This window comes from Phyllopteryx taeniolatus, chromosome 10 (assembly GCF_024500385.1).
Source record: "Phyllopteryx taeniolatus isolate TA_2022b chromosome 10, UOR_Ptae_1.2, whole genome shotgun sequence".
In the NCBI taxonomy this organism is placed as follows: domain Eukaryota; kingdom Metazoa; phylum Chordata; class Actinopteri; order Syngnathiformes; family Syngnathidae; genus Phyllopteryx; species Phyllopteryx taeniolatus.
The window spans coordinates 26,709,331-26,726,771 of NC_084511.1; the positions used below are offsets into that span (position 1 = coordinate 26,709,331).

Here is a 17,441-nt window from a genome sequence, read left to right on the forward strand (position 1 = left end):
AGTCAAATCTACAAACTCAATCACGAGGACCGGAACGGGGCCCTCGCGGCTTTGCGAGCGCCGGCTGGGTAAATGTTGCTTATGGAGTGCTTTTGCCACCGCAGTTGTGTCCTGGGATGTACTGCTAGGAAGTTTTTTTTCATTTACCGCACAAGCGAGTGAGCTGGAACGCATCGCTTCATTCTGGTCTTCATTGCAGGCTTTGCCTTTTGCCAATGACGCATTTGACCGAAATGTCTGAGAGCTTCAAAAATAGGATTTAACTACATTCTTTGTAGTGCATTTAAAGGAGATTAGATTAGTTTTTTTGTTGTTTGTTTATCTAAGAAGAAGAAAAAAACGGATTACCGTGTTGCATGTTGCTATGTGGGAAATAATACATTTAGTGTAAGTATGCGACAGTGCTATTGTAGCAAAGTTGAAGCCCTGCGACTTCCCAGCATGCTTTGCAGCACTCTTTGTAAATAGTTGTACTAATTCAAGCCAAACATTGCACGTCTTGTTATGATCATGACAATATGGGCAGACACTCAAGTTTACGGCGGGCAAGGTCGATATTTGTGTGTTTTATTTCCTGAGAGCCTGACTGTGAGTTGTGTGGTAGACATTGGCCTTCCGGTCGTCTTTTCTAAATTGCTCATGGTTACCTGGCGACTTAGCAGCTGTGGCTGAACCCCAAAGCTTATTTATTCACACAAACTCAACAACCCTTTAACGCAGAAGAAATATCTTGCTTCAGCTGGACTCGCTTTAAGATACGTTCACTCAAACTAAGTAAGAAACAAGCCATCCAAAAATAATTTACAAATGAACTTTGAGTTTATTTTACCGGATATAGTGCTTCGTCACTATTTCTCTCTTCTGGAGACTCATCATAGTGATCTTCTTTTTCTTTCTGCACTGGCAGTGAGATGGCACGAGTGGTTAACTTCTCTTCTGTTTGGTTTGACAAATTTACAAGACATTTTGAGTTTCACTTTACAGGGATTTTAATTGCAATACAAAGTGATCATTAGCCTTCTGTTGCACATACAAAACATCTGGTCATCAGTGTTCAATATGACAACCCATTATTTATTTTGGGTTCAATTCTCTATAAGCTTTCTAGTTAAAAAGAATTCATGTAGTTTTACTGGGTATTTCTTTTGTTTAATTAATGTTTTGATTGATTATTTTCTATTGAATGTATTTGTAACGTTTTTTTTTTTTTACTGATTTCTTAACTAATTTAACATTTAATTAATTAATTTCTTTTAAAATTTGTGTTAGAATTTTATTGTATTATTTACATTAGTATTGGATTGAATTCGATGGTGCCTTTGTATTTATTTTCTTAATTAGTTTGTGTTAGTATTTAATGTTTTGCTTGATTTTTTTTTAAAATTTGTGTTCATTTCCAATATTTGGTATTTTTAATTTGGAATTTATTTTTGTATTTATTTTTGATCAAGTATTTTTATATTACATCATTTTATTGAAATAACTGCTTTTTAATGTAATTTAATGCATTTTTAAAAATCTTTTTTAAAAAACTTTTTTAATTGATTGTACTGCTACCTCATTTTCATTTATTTTCTCCTTAACAGGATACGTGTGATAGAAAATTGACGGGCTGGACGAATGAAACAAATGCTTTTGATGACGTCATCAATCCTTTTTTCATTTATTGTACTAATTTGGACGCCTTCAGGGTCAAATTTAAACCACCGTTGCGCCCGCCGCTCATCAGAAATGTGAAACGGCAATGCTGTCAGTCAGCCGGGCTGCTTTGTCAGGGAAGAGGAGGTAAAAATAGAACCACATTTGCTCTATCCACATGACAGCTCGCGCTGCCGTCCCGCCACTGCAGTTAAACACATTTCCAAATGTCGAGCGCCAGCAGGAGACGCCGAGGTTTGAACACCGCAGCTAAATGGGCCAGGTGACTGCGCCATCTCTTTCTTTTGCCTCGAGGCATAACCAATCACGGCTGGGGATAAGTGGCGCCCCATTCGGGCCAAGCGGGACCGCGTGGGCCCATGCATTATTCACAACCGCTGCTACGGCACTAAGACCCCCACCAAAGGGAAGGCCTAAGGTTCCATCAGGATGACTTGTCTTCCATTTATTATTGATGTGCCATCATACTTTCTTCTTGATTGACCAGATTTCGATGATTGCACCTGCTACAAAAGGCAATTTCCAGTAAATTCGGCCCAATATTAGCGGTCGCCGTGCCGCTGGCAGACACTCGTAATTGCGATCTTCTGAGACAGGCTTCCATTACACAAAAAATGACAAGGAGAAGCACTAAGTGAAGATGCAAACTGCCATGTTACCGTCCCGCGCAAGCTACTGACTCAGGAAACCAACATACTGCGCACGGACAATCTTGCAATGTGCGCTAATGTTTGAATATTTTACCTGCATTCCAAAAAGTCAAATGTTTCGCCATATGCTCCATATTTTGACACGACAACAAGGAAACAAACATGTAGACTACCACGCTAGCGTCTCGCTAGCAGACGTTTCTGTTGGCTCAGTAGGACTTTCAGCCGAAGCCCGTAGGAAACAACTTTTTGTGAACAAATGACTTTAATTGGGATCCTTTTTGACTGGTGCCCTGCATTTGAGTCGATCTATTTGTGATGTCGGCGCACTGAGTGAAGATGTCGACTGCTGTGTTAGCATCTTGCTAGCTCCCATACCTGCTGTCTTGATGGACCTCCCAGCCGTAGTAGGTAATGACCAACTTTCGTATTCTTCTGGCACTGGTGTGTTGTATTTGTTTCCATTTGTTTGTGGTATTTTGGCAAGCAGGAGAACTGAGTAAAGAGGTAAACTGTTATTTTAGCATCGAGCTAGCTCCCGTTCCCGTCGGCTGGCCTGTAGGCCTCTCAGTCAGAGTAGGTAGAGACCAAATTTGAGATCATCTGGTACTGGTGCGGTGCATTTGAGTCCATTTGTTTGAGGTGTTTTTGACAAAGGGAAGCACTGAGTAAAGATGTGGATCGCTAGCTTGGCTTCCCACGCTCGGCTGATAGCTCGAGAAACCGACATATCAAGCGCTGACAAGCTTGCAACACTCTCTAATGTCTTAATGAACACTTTCAATGCTTTGACTTGAAGCTTCAACCACACTGAGTCAGATTTGTCACCTGGTGAAGCCATGTGTCAAAGATTCTGCCCTGACAAAGATAACAACACTCACTTTTGAGAGGTTTTAATGCCCCTAAAGTGTTACAAGAGAGACTTTTTCACTAGGGCAAAGCTTCCCCACCACTGTACCATTATTTTTCTACGATTCACCCAATCTATTATAGCGTCTGTGACAAAATGTAATTCCCAATAAATTCGTCCGAGTACTAGCGGGTCGCCACGCCACCGGCAGCGCCTTGTAATTGCAGTCTTTAGAGGCAGGCTTTAATTACACCGATTGCCGAAACGAAAGACGCTTTTTAGCGCTCTTAATGGCAAAACCCGAAACCTTTTGTGCCGCTCATCAGTCATGTCAGAGGTAGGCCTCCATGCGAAATTAATTTCGTCGCCGAGACCCCCAGTCAGACTTAAGTGAAATAAATGAGCTATTGAATTCCTGCTTTATGATGCACCAGAAAAAATGACACGGCATCAGCAGCTCCCCGGCAAGATTAAAACCTGCTTAAGTCATTTTTTTTTTATGCCTCTACCTCATAAACTGTCATCTGTTTGTTTTTGTTTTTGCAGGGTAGGGGGGTGGGGTCACATTGTTGAGCGATGTGGGTCAAGTGGTATTAGACTGGAAATTGCAACGCCTTCAGAACACCAATGCTGAGCGATGCTGTTGTCAAGCCAAGAAAGGTGAGGGCTACTACGCCGGTGAATAGGTCAAAAAGCGTATCAGAGCAATCCCCAGATAGCGAGGTAAATATGCCACCCTGGGGGACGGTAACAGGTGGAGGGATGACATCAGAGCAATTTGATTGGATGTTGAGGATGCCATGACATCCTTAACACGTTTGTCCATGGGATTGCGTTACATCGTTTTGGGGGGGGAAAGTGTTGAAAATAATGTGTTATTTCCTAAATACTGTGCCATATGACGACATTCATAATGCATTTCATAAAAAGAAAAAAAATGCTTTTTTACCATATTTCGCAATGGGTAAGCGTTAAAACATCAAAGAGTATGTGTTCAATTTTCATATGGCTTCTGAAAACATATGTCCAGATGTTGTGCCATAAGGACAACATTAAATTTCAATTACAATTTAAAAAAAGTCCCCTTTAATCGTCTTGCAGAAAAGTAGTAAAAGTCAAATGTTTTGGAATGGATGTGTTGAGACATCAAAGACTTTGAGCGTTAATTCTGATTAAAGTATTTGAATACTTGTGCCCAGATGTTGTGTATTTGACAAAGATTGATTTGTTTTTAAACATCTTGATCACTTTACAAAAACCAGTCCACTATTTCAGCATCGATAATGAATAAAAACATTGATAAAAAAAAAAAGTAGAAAATTGAAATATGCATAAAAAGTAATTAAATTCAGGAATAAATATCAAAAGAAATTGTGTAACAAGTTGAAATAAAAACTAAAAGCAACAAACTGTATATGAATTCAATAATAAGATAAAACTTGAATTGCAAAATACAGAAACATAGTGAAAACGTTTTGGTCAACTTCTTCTTCTCCCGCACCCCGATTACCCACCGACAGCCCCCCTTTTCCATGGCAACCCCCTGCCGTTGGGCCTTTTTTCGTCCTCTTTCACACGCCCGACGTACGCTAGCGCTGCTAGCGCTGCTACCGCTGCCGGTACGAGAAGCACAGCGGCTCTCTCAATGAGCTCGCCTGGAGAAAGCGAGGGGGCGGTAGGAGGTGTGTGTTCTCGGCGTCCTCTCACCCAGAGGTCCCAGCGGGGAGCCCCGCCGATGCCGAGCACCCCGTCCCGCGCCCCCCGCCGAGCCGATGCCTGGTTGCCGCATCGCCGTAATCCATATTCTAAAGGCCAGCTGGATTAAAACAGACACTCGATGGTCCCAGACAGTTTTTTGGATGAAACGCGATGCTGTTTTCTCCCTTTTAGTCTGCAACATTAAGCACATTATGTGAAGGAGGGACTGGCCAGTTTCCCATATTCTTTACTTGTTGCCATTCTCCTCAATTTTTTTTCACCGCAGTGAAACTAAAGCTCTTTGGCTGTAGAAGGATTGGGTTCCTAGAGGGAACGGCCGAGGTAATTCTGCCATGACGGACGACCGCGGCTGAATGGAGACGGGTGACCGTGCAAAGCCAGGTTGAAGTATGAATTATGAATTCTATCCAGGACAAACCTGTTCCCAAGCCAGCTACCCTTCAGGTCGCCTCTGCTGGTTCATGGTGGTCCAGTTGCTGCGTACACCGGTGCTTCAGCAGGAGTCCTCGAACCGTATCTTGCAGCTGGAACCATGTCCAAGTATCCTTCGGCAAGATACCGAACCCCCAGTTGCTCCTGATACTGCGTCATCAGTATCAATGAATGAATGAGGAAACTTGGAGTATTCTGAAGGTCGAAAAGCCCATTTATCATTTTCAGAAATCTGACATCCCTCCCTGAATAGTATTTTTGGAGAGAACAAAAGGCATATTGTTACAGGAATTTTGTTTGTCAGACTTTCATATGGCTATAGAAGACATCCAGATGTTGTGCCATACGAGGACAATAACCACAGAAAATCACTTTTAATCGTCTTGCAGAAACGTAATAAAAGTGCAATTTTTCACCAAGGACTGTGTGTGCGTTAATTGTGGTTAAAGTCACCGAAAACTTAATGTCCAGATAAGCTTTTTTTTTTGTAATCAATTGCCTTACAGAAATTTAGTCCACTACTTCAGAATCGACAGTAATGAAAATATATTTCAAGAAACCTTTTAAATAAATGAAGATATACATTTGAAATGAAAATGTCATTAAAAAAAAAACATTTGAAATGAAATCTAATTAAAAACACATAAAAAAATGTAAAATGTAGAAGTCAAATGATCTTGAAATCGGGGGAGTGCGGCATTTGTGGGTTTACCATGTGTCAAAAAATCCCGGTCAAAACACGGAAAACATTGAATTCCTTTTTAAAAGTGAGCATCGTTACCTTCGTAAACTTTTGACACAGTTCTTGGGGGTTTGGAATGTGTCCAATTTGACTTGGGCTTGAGATCCTGGTTGATGTGTTGAAAGTTGTTGTAAAACATTGGCCTCTCTTGCAAGGTTGTCAGTATTTTTATTCAACACATTTTGGACCATGTGTCACATGCAACCTTCCGACTTTTTCTGGTTTTATTTGAAAATGCTAATTAAAACACGAGTTCACGGGAAGATTGTCAGTTGGATGTTTGTTTCCCTAGCTAGCAGCTAATGTTTCAGTCCAGAAAGCAACCAAAATAAACCCATTAACTTAACAGAAGCAAGACTTCTACGGAGAATGTTCAGTGTTGCTGTCGTGTAAAAAATGCATTAGCTTGCCCACGAGACCGTGTCCGGGTTCTAATTCACGGACCCTCGCGAAGGAATACCAGGTGGGAATTGTAATGAGGCCATTATTCCCAGAAGATTAGAAATCAGTATAAGCTCAGGTGTTGTAAGAGAGACACTTTTATCTAAAAATAGCATCAGTGTAATTGTTGGATTGAGTCCATGTGTGCTTTTCCAAAATGTCAAAAAGAAGCTCAGAGGCTGCTCTTTTATTGCACGCAAGCACAGGAATGCAGATTTGACCGAGTCTGTCATTTATGACCAATATTTATTGATTCATACAATTAAAAGAAAAACAAAATGGCGTCATGACATTTTTTTTTTTTTTTTAGTACGACACAACTGAACTACACTAACAGGACACTTAACTCGTGCAGGTAATTGTATTCAAGCATATTTGAAAATATATTTATTATATAAATTCTACATTAAATGGATACATTATTTTGCCAATATTTTTCATTCATTTATATTTTGAAATAAATAAGTGTGATTAAAATGGCAAGGGATATATTTTTAATTAGAATATGTTCACATTTTGAAATAATTAAATTATTTTTTAATTTAAATTTTTATAGAAAACAAATCTTTCATTTTACAACCATACCGTACTGTAATTTTTGCGGCGTCACGGCTCTTCTCGGTTTACCATGTGTCAAATCTCACTTTTTTGAGTTCTGTGTCGAAACTCATGAGAACATTGACGCGTGTTGCTCAGATTGTCAGTGCTCGGCATGTTGATTTAATTATTGTTACTTTTTTCAAGGCAGACTCTTTGACACAGCTCTTTCGGGTTTACCATGTGTCAAAACTGACATTTTGAGCTCTGGGTTGCAACGAATTCATTTCATTAAAACATTAGCACGTCCCTAATGTTGTCAGTGCTTGGCATGTTTGTTGATTGTTATTGCCGTTTATCAAGGCAGAATTTTGCGGTTTACCATGTGTCAAATCCGACTTTTCATGGCCTTAGCTCTTGTTTGAAAAATTGAACGTGGGGCCATTGATGCTCGAATGCATCACAAAACTAAGCATTATTACGGGATATCATTTTTACACACAGCTCTTGCAGATTTACCATGTGTCAAATCCGACTTTTTGTACTTTAGTTTCAGGTCGAAACACTGAAAGCATGCCATTTATACCTCTCAAAAGTGACCATTACTGTCTTTGTTGAGGCAGAATTTTCTGACATAACTCTTGTGGGTTTACCATGTGTCAAATGGCTTCGGCGCTCCCTCGCAACACTGAAAGCGTACTATTTAGGGGCCTTATACCTCCGTAAAGTGACCATTATTATCTCTTGCAGAGCGAGAATCTTTACAGCTTTCGTGGGTTTACCATGTGTCAAATCAGACTTTTTGAGCTCTGAGTTGAAACGAATTCATGTATTTAAAACATGTTACTAAGGTTGTCAGTGTCCGGCATGCTTTTAGAGCATTATTACCTTGTGTCAAGGCAGATTCTTTGTATTTACCATGTGTCAATTCCCTGTTTTTGGTCTGGGCGCTCCAGCCAGCCAGACGGCGTAACGCGATCCGTGATAGAGTGGTGCAAAAACACTCCCGTCTACTAGGCGGAGGAGGGGTGTTGTTGGTGGTGATGATAGCGGCGAGGCGAGGGGGAGCGGTTCGGGGGGATGGGGGAGAGTTAGCCCACGAGAGGGTGAGTTAAGAGAGAGAGGAAGAAGAGGAGGCTGGTGGCGGCGGAGAGAGTGCGGCAGACAGCGACTCGGCTGCTAAGTACCGCGGTACCCCGTGCGACTTTCCGCTGCGACGCCGGTTGACATCCATCCTTTCGAGGGGGACGAGGGGGGCTTCCAGCGTGGTCGGAAGATAAAAGAAGAATAAGAGGAGGAGGAGGAGGAGGAGGAGGAGGAAGGGTTGGATTGGGGCGCACTGCTGGCTGGCTGGCAGACAGGCGATGCAGAGCTGCACCGCCACCTAACAAGTGGAGCTTTCAGCCTCCCGTCAGGGAATCTGCACACGAGGTAGCAACTTCTTTGTTATAGCCCGACTGTGACGATCACCATATTCAAAATGCGTTGCGGCTGTTGTAAGGGGCAATATACACTGCATACAAGTAATGCATTGCAATGTACGTGTGTGTGTTAGCTGGGGGGCCCTCGTGGAGACTGCAGACTGTCTGCTCCCACGTGCACTCTCGTGTGGTGTTATCTCCACCAAGGGGAGTCATATTGTCATCTGGTTTGATTGTTGACAAGATCCTGTGCCACTTAGCCAATGAGCATGCAAGTTGGATCGATAGGGTTAGGGGAGTCCAATTTGGAGCTTGTCCAAGTGGTTGAGCCTTGGCGGAGGTCTGTGCTTTGCCATACCGTAGATTCTTTTGGCACGGCGAGTGTGATTTAGGACCCAAATGTAGAAGAAATTCTTTTCATAATCAACTTGAGATGAACTGTGACTGGTCAAATCAAAGCTAGCATACAGTTCAGTTCAGAGGAGACAACTTCATACTTCGCAGTAGAGAGGTTCAGGCTTTGAAGATGGGCCTAAAAGATGCAAGCTTTTGTAATCCACAGATAGCAGGTCAGGAAATGCTCAGATTTCACTGTTGTCTTAATCCACGATTCACATAGAGCAGAATGAGGACTTAAACTCTGATCGGCAACGGGGACACGAGAAACGTCAAAAGGCAGAACTCTCACTGCGTCATGTTGTAGTGTCCTGTTTATATCTTTGTCAAATATGTGCGTCAACATCAACGCCTTACATAAATAGGGAGGTGTCACTGAGTCTTGACTAGTAGCACGTAATTGGCTGACAGATTGGCTGTCTAGTAGAATGTGATTGGCTGACGTGACAGACAAAATCGCACACTGTGAAATGTTTGGCATTGGCAGGTTTCTGTCATTTTTTTGTATTCATTTTAGGGCAGATTCCAAAAGTTTGACTATTTGGCTTTGGCGGAAGTCTATGCTCGACCGTATCTGTTACCGCCACCAAAGATGAAATGTATTTGGTTGTTTGTGCGTGTTCTTCTAAATGCGATGAAATCATTGTGATCGTTTGTTTTGTTAATCTTAAATTTGGATTCGAGTCTGCACTTGACCATAAGCGATACCTCTACCAAGGTGGTAATGCAGTATGTTTCTTCGTCAGTGTTCTGGTAAACTTCATGAACTCATTTTGGTGATTTTGACTTGTAGATTCCAAGTGTCAATTATTCAGCCTTAGCGGAGGTCTGTGCTTGACTAAATGCCATACCAGTTGCCTCCACCAAGGGGGTCACAATGAATTTGGATTGTTCCGCCTCGGCGGAGGTCTGCGCATGACCATATAAGGAAAAGTGTTTTGTTTCTATGCGTTCTGGTAAGCAGCATGAAATGCTTCGAACTGATTTGAAGGATTTTCGTGGCTACCGAATTTGAATTGGTCAGCATTGGCAGATGTTGACGATACCTCCACCAAGGAGGAAATGTTTGTCTGTTTGTTTGAAAGGAAAGCAGCATTGAACACTATGAACAGAGTTTTGCAGATTTTTTTTGTTTGTTGGTGCAGTCCAAATTTGGATTGGTGAGCCTTGGTGGAGCTCTATGCGGGACCATACCAGTTATCTCCACCAAGGCGGTATCGTCTTTCTTTGAGAGTGTTCTGGTATCGATTTTCTGTTTTAGGTCCTGTGTTTTACTGTGTTTTTTTGCATGTGTAATATATGTGTTTTTAAATGCTGATAATTTGGGCTAGATTGGCCTTGGTGGTGGTCTGGGTCTTATTTCTTCCAATTATCTCATTGCCTTTTGGGGGCGGGCTTAAAATGGCCGAAACTGACTAATAGCTCAATACACTCACTCAATAGCGGCCCCTGGAAAGTTAGAAAAAGAAATCAGCGGCGGATACAAAATTTGCATGGACATGCCCATCATATTAGGTTGCACAAAAAAGTCTCAAGAACCCATGCCCGAAATTGAACACAAAGTCAGCCATTTTGGTTTGAGGCAGACAATTTGGGCAAATTCAAACTCCTGCCGGAGAATTCGCCCAACTCATCCCCAACTGGCAATGGGTACACCAGACAGATGAGCGATACTAAATTGGAAGTTGTTTTTTGTTTGTGTGTGTGTGTGCCTACGCCATTTTGGGGGCAAACTACATGCTCCATATTTAACATGCAAACAATCGAGTCGAGGTGTTGCTTTTTCGTTGGACTTTGATGAATGATTCGGCGTTGACGTCACGCGCCTGCCAGACAGAGACGAATTGTAGTGCTTAGCGCACCGATGGCCGCCGAGACAAAGACTAATTGCTGCGCGGTGAGTGTTGACCAGTGTAAATGGAGTAGTTTGTAAATTGTGACGTTTTTCTAGCCAAAAAAAAACAAAACAAAAGCTCTAAATAATCATATTCTCAGATAAGCAGCAAACTAACCAAGTGAAAACATAAAGTACTGTAGATGTACATTTTAAATGTATTTTGAAAGAGCCTTTTAGTAAAGGGTATGATGACGAAGAGGGATATGCTCCGCGACAAGACACTATTTCGGGCAGCAATGATAGTAGTAAAACAGTATGCTATGGACTCGGTGAGGCAGCATGTGGCTCCTTACCCACGGTCCATTTTCTGCTCTCTATTCCAAGTGACGGTAGACAATTTTGTGTTTGTGATCAATCGCAAAGCAGCTAATCTTTGGGTGTGAGCGTGTCAGCAGCTGCAGTGCTCGAGCTTGAATACTGCATTCCGCGCGTCTGCTCTGTACAACCTCTTCTCTTGGGTTTTTTAGCGTAATATAGCCAAACTCCACTACATTCTACCGAAAATATGTACTTTTTTTCTTTTTTTTTTACTTTAAGAATGCAGATGTCACATCTTTAAATCATCTTGATCACATCTTTATCTAATTTTCTTTACACTTACTCATTTTCATTTGATTGTATTCTTATTTGTGTATTAATTGTACTTATTTATTTTACATTTGTTTTTATTTTTGAATTATTTTCTCTTTATTATATTTTTATTTTTGTGTTCATTTCACTCATTTTTGATTTCATTAAAACTTTATTTATTTCTATTCATTTTTAATTGTTTTTATTCCATTTATTTTTAAAATTTTAAATCCTATGTATTTGATTTTGTACCTTTTCTCGTTTTCATTTGATCTTGTTTTATTTTTTTACATATTTTTTTCTATTTTTGAAATTAGTGTACTTATTTGATTTTTTAATGAATTTTCATTGTCTTTAATTGCATGATATTTGCATTCGTGTATTGTTTTCATTTATTTGTTACGTATTTCTTTTTATTTCATTTAGTGATATTCCTTGTGTTTTTATTTCTCTATGAATCGTACCTGACTTAATTGAATACAATTTGACCCCATAATATTTCATTTAACAGTATGTACTTTCATTTTTCATGTCATTTTATTTGAAAACAAACTGCACTTTGCATTTTGCCGGGTCAGCCGCTGCTGCAGTGTACGGCGGGAGGGAGGGGTTGCGGCGGTTTATTATTATGCAGCCGTCTTTATATGTGCCACTTGTAATTACATTGAAAAATTAGGTTGCTGCGCGCTGGAAAAGCGAGCGAGAAGCGATGGATTGCTGACGTGCTCGCCGAGGTTCATTGACATTGTGACATTCGACACCGCTGCAATATGAGGCATCATAAAGGGCTGATGGGATGTCACTATCATTTTAAATTGTCCATTGCTTTATAACTAGTCGTTGTGTTGATTTCCATTCTATAAGGTGGAAGTTATCATGAATAACTGTCATTAACTATATGACATGTTGTGAACATCTTTTTGACTTCTGGATTATTTCTAATGGTTCTGTTTTATTTCTATTGTGCAAGGCGGCAGTGATCATGAATAACCGGGGAGAGGGTCGTCATGTCTCTTTAATATTCTATCCGTGTCGTTGAGTATGAGGGGGTGGGAATAAAAAAAAAAAATCATGTTCAAATTCCGAGCGGCGTGTTTTGAGTTAAGTTACTTGTGGGGGGAACAAAAAAAATCATGTTCAAATTCCGAGCAGCGTCTTTTAAATTACTTTGCAAAAACAAAGTGGTCCACACGACGAGGAAGATGTTAGCGGGGTTATACGGGCTATTTATTTTGGAGCGCAATCCGCGGCGCCCTCTTATCAAAGAGACTATCCATGTGGCACATTAATACAAATTAGCAAGCGGGCAACACAGGCGGGCTTTGATCAGAGGTGTGTACGCAGCAGTTCTAGGGTACAGTCCAGTGTGCTAAGGTATCACTGAATCCAATTATTATTATCGGACGTTTGGTACTCCTGCAATTCCAGTCTTGGTATCTTTTGCTTTGCTTGCCAGCTGCTCATTTTGGTGGAAGGTTGAACTAATGTGTTGTTTTTTTGGTTTTTGTTTGTTTTTTCCTTTGGAAGGTCCACTCATGAACAAAACATCATGTATTTGGCTTTATAGTCTTGAAATGTAATTGCACCTTGCACAGATTTAAGTACATTAAACTGCTGCGGAAAAAAAATACAAATAAAAAAATGAAAAATTGAAAACCAAGATATACGTAAATTAGGGTCAGGCTTCCGTGACCGCGCTCATACCTCCAAACTTTTCTGTCTCAATCCATTAATCCATTAAAGCCTCCCCTCCAAAAAAGATTTTTTCTTTGTTTTGCTATAATATTGTACTTTAGGAAACATACAGTAATGACATAATTAATAGACTGGAAAGGATTAAAGAGTCTTTGCCACGTTTTGCTGCAGTTCAATGGACATTGTGTCACTCCTTCCGGTGTGCGGAGACACGCACGATGAAGAGTTTCGCAACTGACGCAGCAAGCTGCAGTAATACAGTATCAGTTGTTTCTCACAAAGGATAAAGAATATACTATGCCTATTAGTATTTTATATTGTCTATCTAAAAATGTGTTCATTTACCATTTGTTTCCACTCTTTGTTAGCCTGCCCCTGCATGAAATTCTCTTTGTCTTATGTTTTTTTTTTTTTGCCATTAAACTTCAACTGGGAGTGGCAATAAACAGCTTGAAGCCTCGTTTTTTTGGGGAAGAATTGTTGACTTCCAAAACGCCAGTTAAGTTCACTGCCACCATACAGCATTCGTGGCACAGAGTTTTGCTTGCAAGTCAAAGCAAAACAATCGGTGGAACGACCGCTCGTATCTCGAAAAACCCGGGTCACTCGTATCTCAAGGCACCATAACACGTTGAAGTGAGTTGCGAAGTTTCATTTCGGCAAAAGTGGTGCTTTGCCGCCATCTTGTGGCATCCATAGGCAGTTATAAAACTTTTTTTTTTTGGGGGGGGGGGGTCAATTACTCAGGGATTTTCGCTGTTCCCAACAGGGCTCAGTCCCTATATCTCAAACTACGATCCCAAAGAGAGGAATAACATTTCAAACGCTTCCGGATGCAGCAAGGCATCGCCCAAAACGCTCGTTCGCAGACAGAACTTTCGGTGAATCAACCTGTTAAACAAAAACCCCGCAATGGTCACTGCGACTTCTCGTTACACAACTGCGGACATGCAGTTTCGAAAAAGGAAACCATCAAAAGGAAAACTGCAAGCAGCGATGGACGAGGCCCTCGTGGCCCCATTCTCCTGGCAAATCCTCAAAACGATCATCACACTTTGATTTTATGTTCCACCCACATTAATTGTCCACATTAACCGTAATTATGCATCTGTCTCGGATACTTTCTTCCGACTGGGGCTCACTTGAGTGAATTCCCGAATAGGGAAAATACGAGCCTATTTTTTGGCCGAAAGTATCTGCATTGAACCGACATGGCTGATTTCCTGTTCAGTTTCATGCATTGTTTCTTGAGACTTTTTCGGGCGTCCTGTTATGATTTACATGTCCACCAAATTTCTTGTCGACCGGTGAAACTGGTGTCGGGGGCTATTGTTTTCCAACTTTCCAGGGGGTTGCTACTAAGTGACGATACATAAAATCTTCACTGCGCTTGCAAAAATAGAGTTTTTGAGCATGTTGCCCCCCCCATGAAAAAGGAATTTAATTCACGGGAAGACTCATTAAAAGAAAGTCGAACTTCGACATAGAATCACAAACTACCCATGAAACAGTAATGAATATAGATAGACTCATGATCCACCAATTTGAGCGCACAGGCCTGTGAACTTTCTATTTGAAAACGTCGAAAAACACCGCCTGCAGATTGAATAACGCTGAATGCTTTCAGGGTGAAAAGTGTAATTCTTGCTTTCAATGACGTTCGAGCCTGTCCTGTTCTGTTCAATCCTAACATCGCTCTCCTTAATTGAAGTATATTTCATATTTCTATCTCATTATAAAGACTTTTCATCATCCTCGCTCTCTGTTATGGCTGCAAATCAGATTTTAATTACTTTCCCCCCCATAAAAGACAATTGAAGCTTTCAGGTGCGACGATTTCTTGTATACGTGCGATTTGATTCGACAAAGCTTTAATTGAAAATTTAGGATAAAAAAAAAAAAAAAAAGAAGATAAAGGCTGAGCAATTTCCTAAATGGCGTCACCCTCAGGGTAATTTCACACTCATGTGCACTCCCCAAAACTTATTAAGGATATTTTAGTGCGATATGAATGTAATATCGTGAAATCATGAAATCAAACTTGAGATAGCTAAATAACCGCTTCTCATGGGAAGAAAAACACATTTACTTATGAATTCAGGCACTGTAGTTAGTAAAAAAAAAAATTGAATATTTACTAGAGAAAATTAGGCATTAGTTAAATTTTTTTTTGGGGGGGGGGGCGCGAATAAAAAAAATTTAAATAGTAATTTGAAGGTTGAAAGGGGTCTTCAGAATAGTCCGATGTTTTCTTCTTAGCCATCTTGAGTCATGTGTTTTCACACTTGGCTCAAGAATGCCTTGAACACATTTGATGTAACCCCTACGCAGATTTGAGACACGCAGGACCAAACGCGGCAAAGCATAGACACTAGGGGTTGAACCAGTTAAAGTTAAAGTCGACGAAGCGACTTTATGACTCCACGTCGATGTTTGCAGCTCAAGTTCGACTACTCGCTAATCACTCGTTGTGTTTTGGTAAATCTTTTTTTTTTTTTCTGACAGAGTAAGTGAGGAAGCAATCTTGTCTTTGTGGCTTTTTTATTACAAGAAAGACAGAAACAAATCTCTGCCAAGAGAGGAAAGGGTACAAGTCGTCACGAATTGTTACAACCTTACTGAAACCCGACCAAAACGTCACCTTAGTTATACAGAAGTGAGCGAGACAGAGAGAAGAAGGAGGGGGGGGTGGGGGGGGGGGGGAAAGAAACACACCCCTCGCATTCACACAACATTCTCACGCAATTATCTTCGTCCAGCTGCACTCAAAGGAAGATAAAAACGGAGTAGTCAAAACATGGCCGGGACACACATGCTGTAAGTACTGTGCTGACTAAGAGCTATGGAACAAGAAAACACCCATCCATCCATCCATCCATCCATCCATCCATCCATCCATCCATCCATTTAATGTAACCGCTTTTCCTCACTTGGGTCGCGGGCGTGCTGGAGCCTATCCCAGCTATCTTCGGGCGAGAGGCGGGGTACTCCCTGAACTGGTCGCCAGCCAATCGCAGGGCACATATAAACAAACAACCATTCGCACTCATATTCACACCTACGGGCAATTTTAAGTCTTCTATGAACCCACAACGCATGTTTTTGGGATGTGGGAGGAAACCGGAGTACCCGGAGAAACCCCACGGGATTTGAATCCCTGTCCTCAGAACTGTGAGGCAGCTGTGCTAACCAGTCGTCCACCGTGCCGCCAACATAAAACACGTGAATGTTATGTAAGACTAATAGAACTAATATTTGGTATGTGTGAAACATACATTTTCCAAATCAGGTGGCATCTCGTCTTAATTTCAGTGGACTTTCACTCGCCCGTCTCGCCCGTCCGAGTCTGTAACGCCTCTGTGGCGCAGCAAAAAAGTCCGGCCAACAAGGCGACAGTCTTCATACATCCGCGCGGTTAGCGATTAGCGCTTAGCGCGATCACTTAGCTAGTTGTGGAGAAGAATAACGGTTAGCCTCGCTGGCTCCCGCTAGATCACCGCTAGTCTTAATATATTCATACCGGCGGGACCACGGGACAAAGACACGATAACAATAATGATAATGTCTTCTATAAAGCTTTTCAATCATTATCCCTATGACTGAAACATCCAAACAAGTGGAAAGAAATATCCCCACGCGTGGGTCGATAACGCTTCTATCCTGCTGCGTTGCATTGACGGGAAAATGCAGTCCACAGTTTCTGGACTTAACCTTTAACCACGTTTCCATCGAGCGCAGCACGTGATCAAAGACTGGGCCCGCAGGTCACGGCGACCCGTTAATATCAGCCGCAGCGTCCGCCCTGTCCGCCAGCGTGTGCGCGTGCATGCAGTGTGTGCGGGTCAGCTAACACGGTAGATGGATGGAGCTGCATGGATCATCGGGCGACCACATGTAATCGTTTCCGTCCAGATAGAACTAGCTCACAGGGGGGGGGGAAAGACAAGACCAAAAACGGAAGGAATTCATTTTTTAAATGAGTGAATAAAAGAATGAATGAATTGTTATTTTTGTCATTTGACTTTGTAACTAGATTGGGTTTATTTTTTTAAATTCATTGTCATTATTTTTTAAATACTTTTTAAATGTCCTTTTATTTAACATATTTGGTATTTATTTTTATGTATTTTCTCATTTGATTTAAGTTGTGTACTGTAATTGTTGATTTTTATATTTTTGGAAAAAATTCAATTTTACATACTGTTTTGATTTTGTTTTGCATTTTATTATTATTATTATTATTATATCAATAATAATTGAAGTCATTTTGTCATTTCTCAATGTTTTTCTTTTATTTGGTATTCATATGTTAACATATGTTGCGTTGCACTGCACTGTTCCTGTCATCATGGTGTGTTCTGTTGCCGATTTTTCCAGTCCTGGGATGATGATTTGTTCGGTTCTTCAGCGCTGGATAAATGGGAGCTGGTCG

At 41.1% G+C, this 17,441-nt stretch overlaps 1 protein-coding gene across 6 annotated transcripts in view; it reads left to right on the forward strand.

Moving 5' to 3' along the window:
- The window catches only part of si:dkey-237h12.3 (teneurin-3), a 191,470-nt gene that overhangs the window by 45,730 nt on the left and 128,299 nt on the right, over positions 1 to 17,441 (forward strand). The window contains exon 1 of one of the 6 annotated variants that reach the window (XM_061788660.1): positions 8,192 to 8,461. The exons of the other annotated variants lie outside the window; for them this stretch is intronic. The gene's annotated coding sequence lies outside the window, so the exon portion shown is untranslated. Of the gene's footprint in view, positions 1 to 8,191; positions 8,462 to 17,441 lie in introns of those variants that run through there. 6 annotated transcript variants of the gene reach the window in all.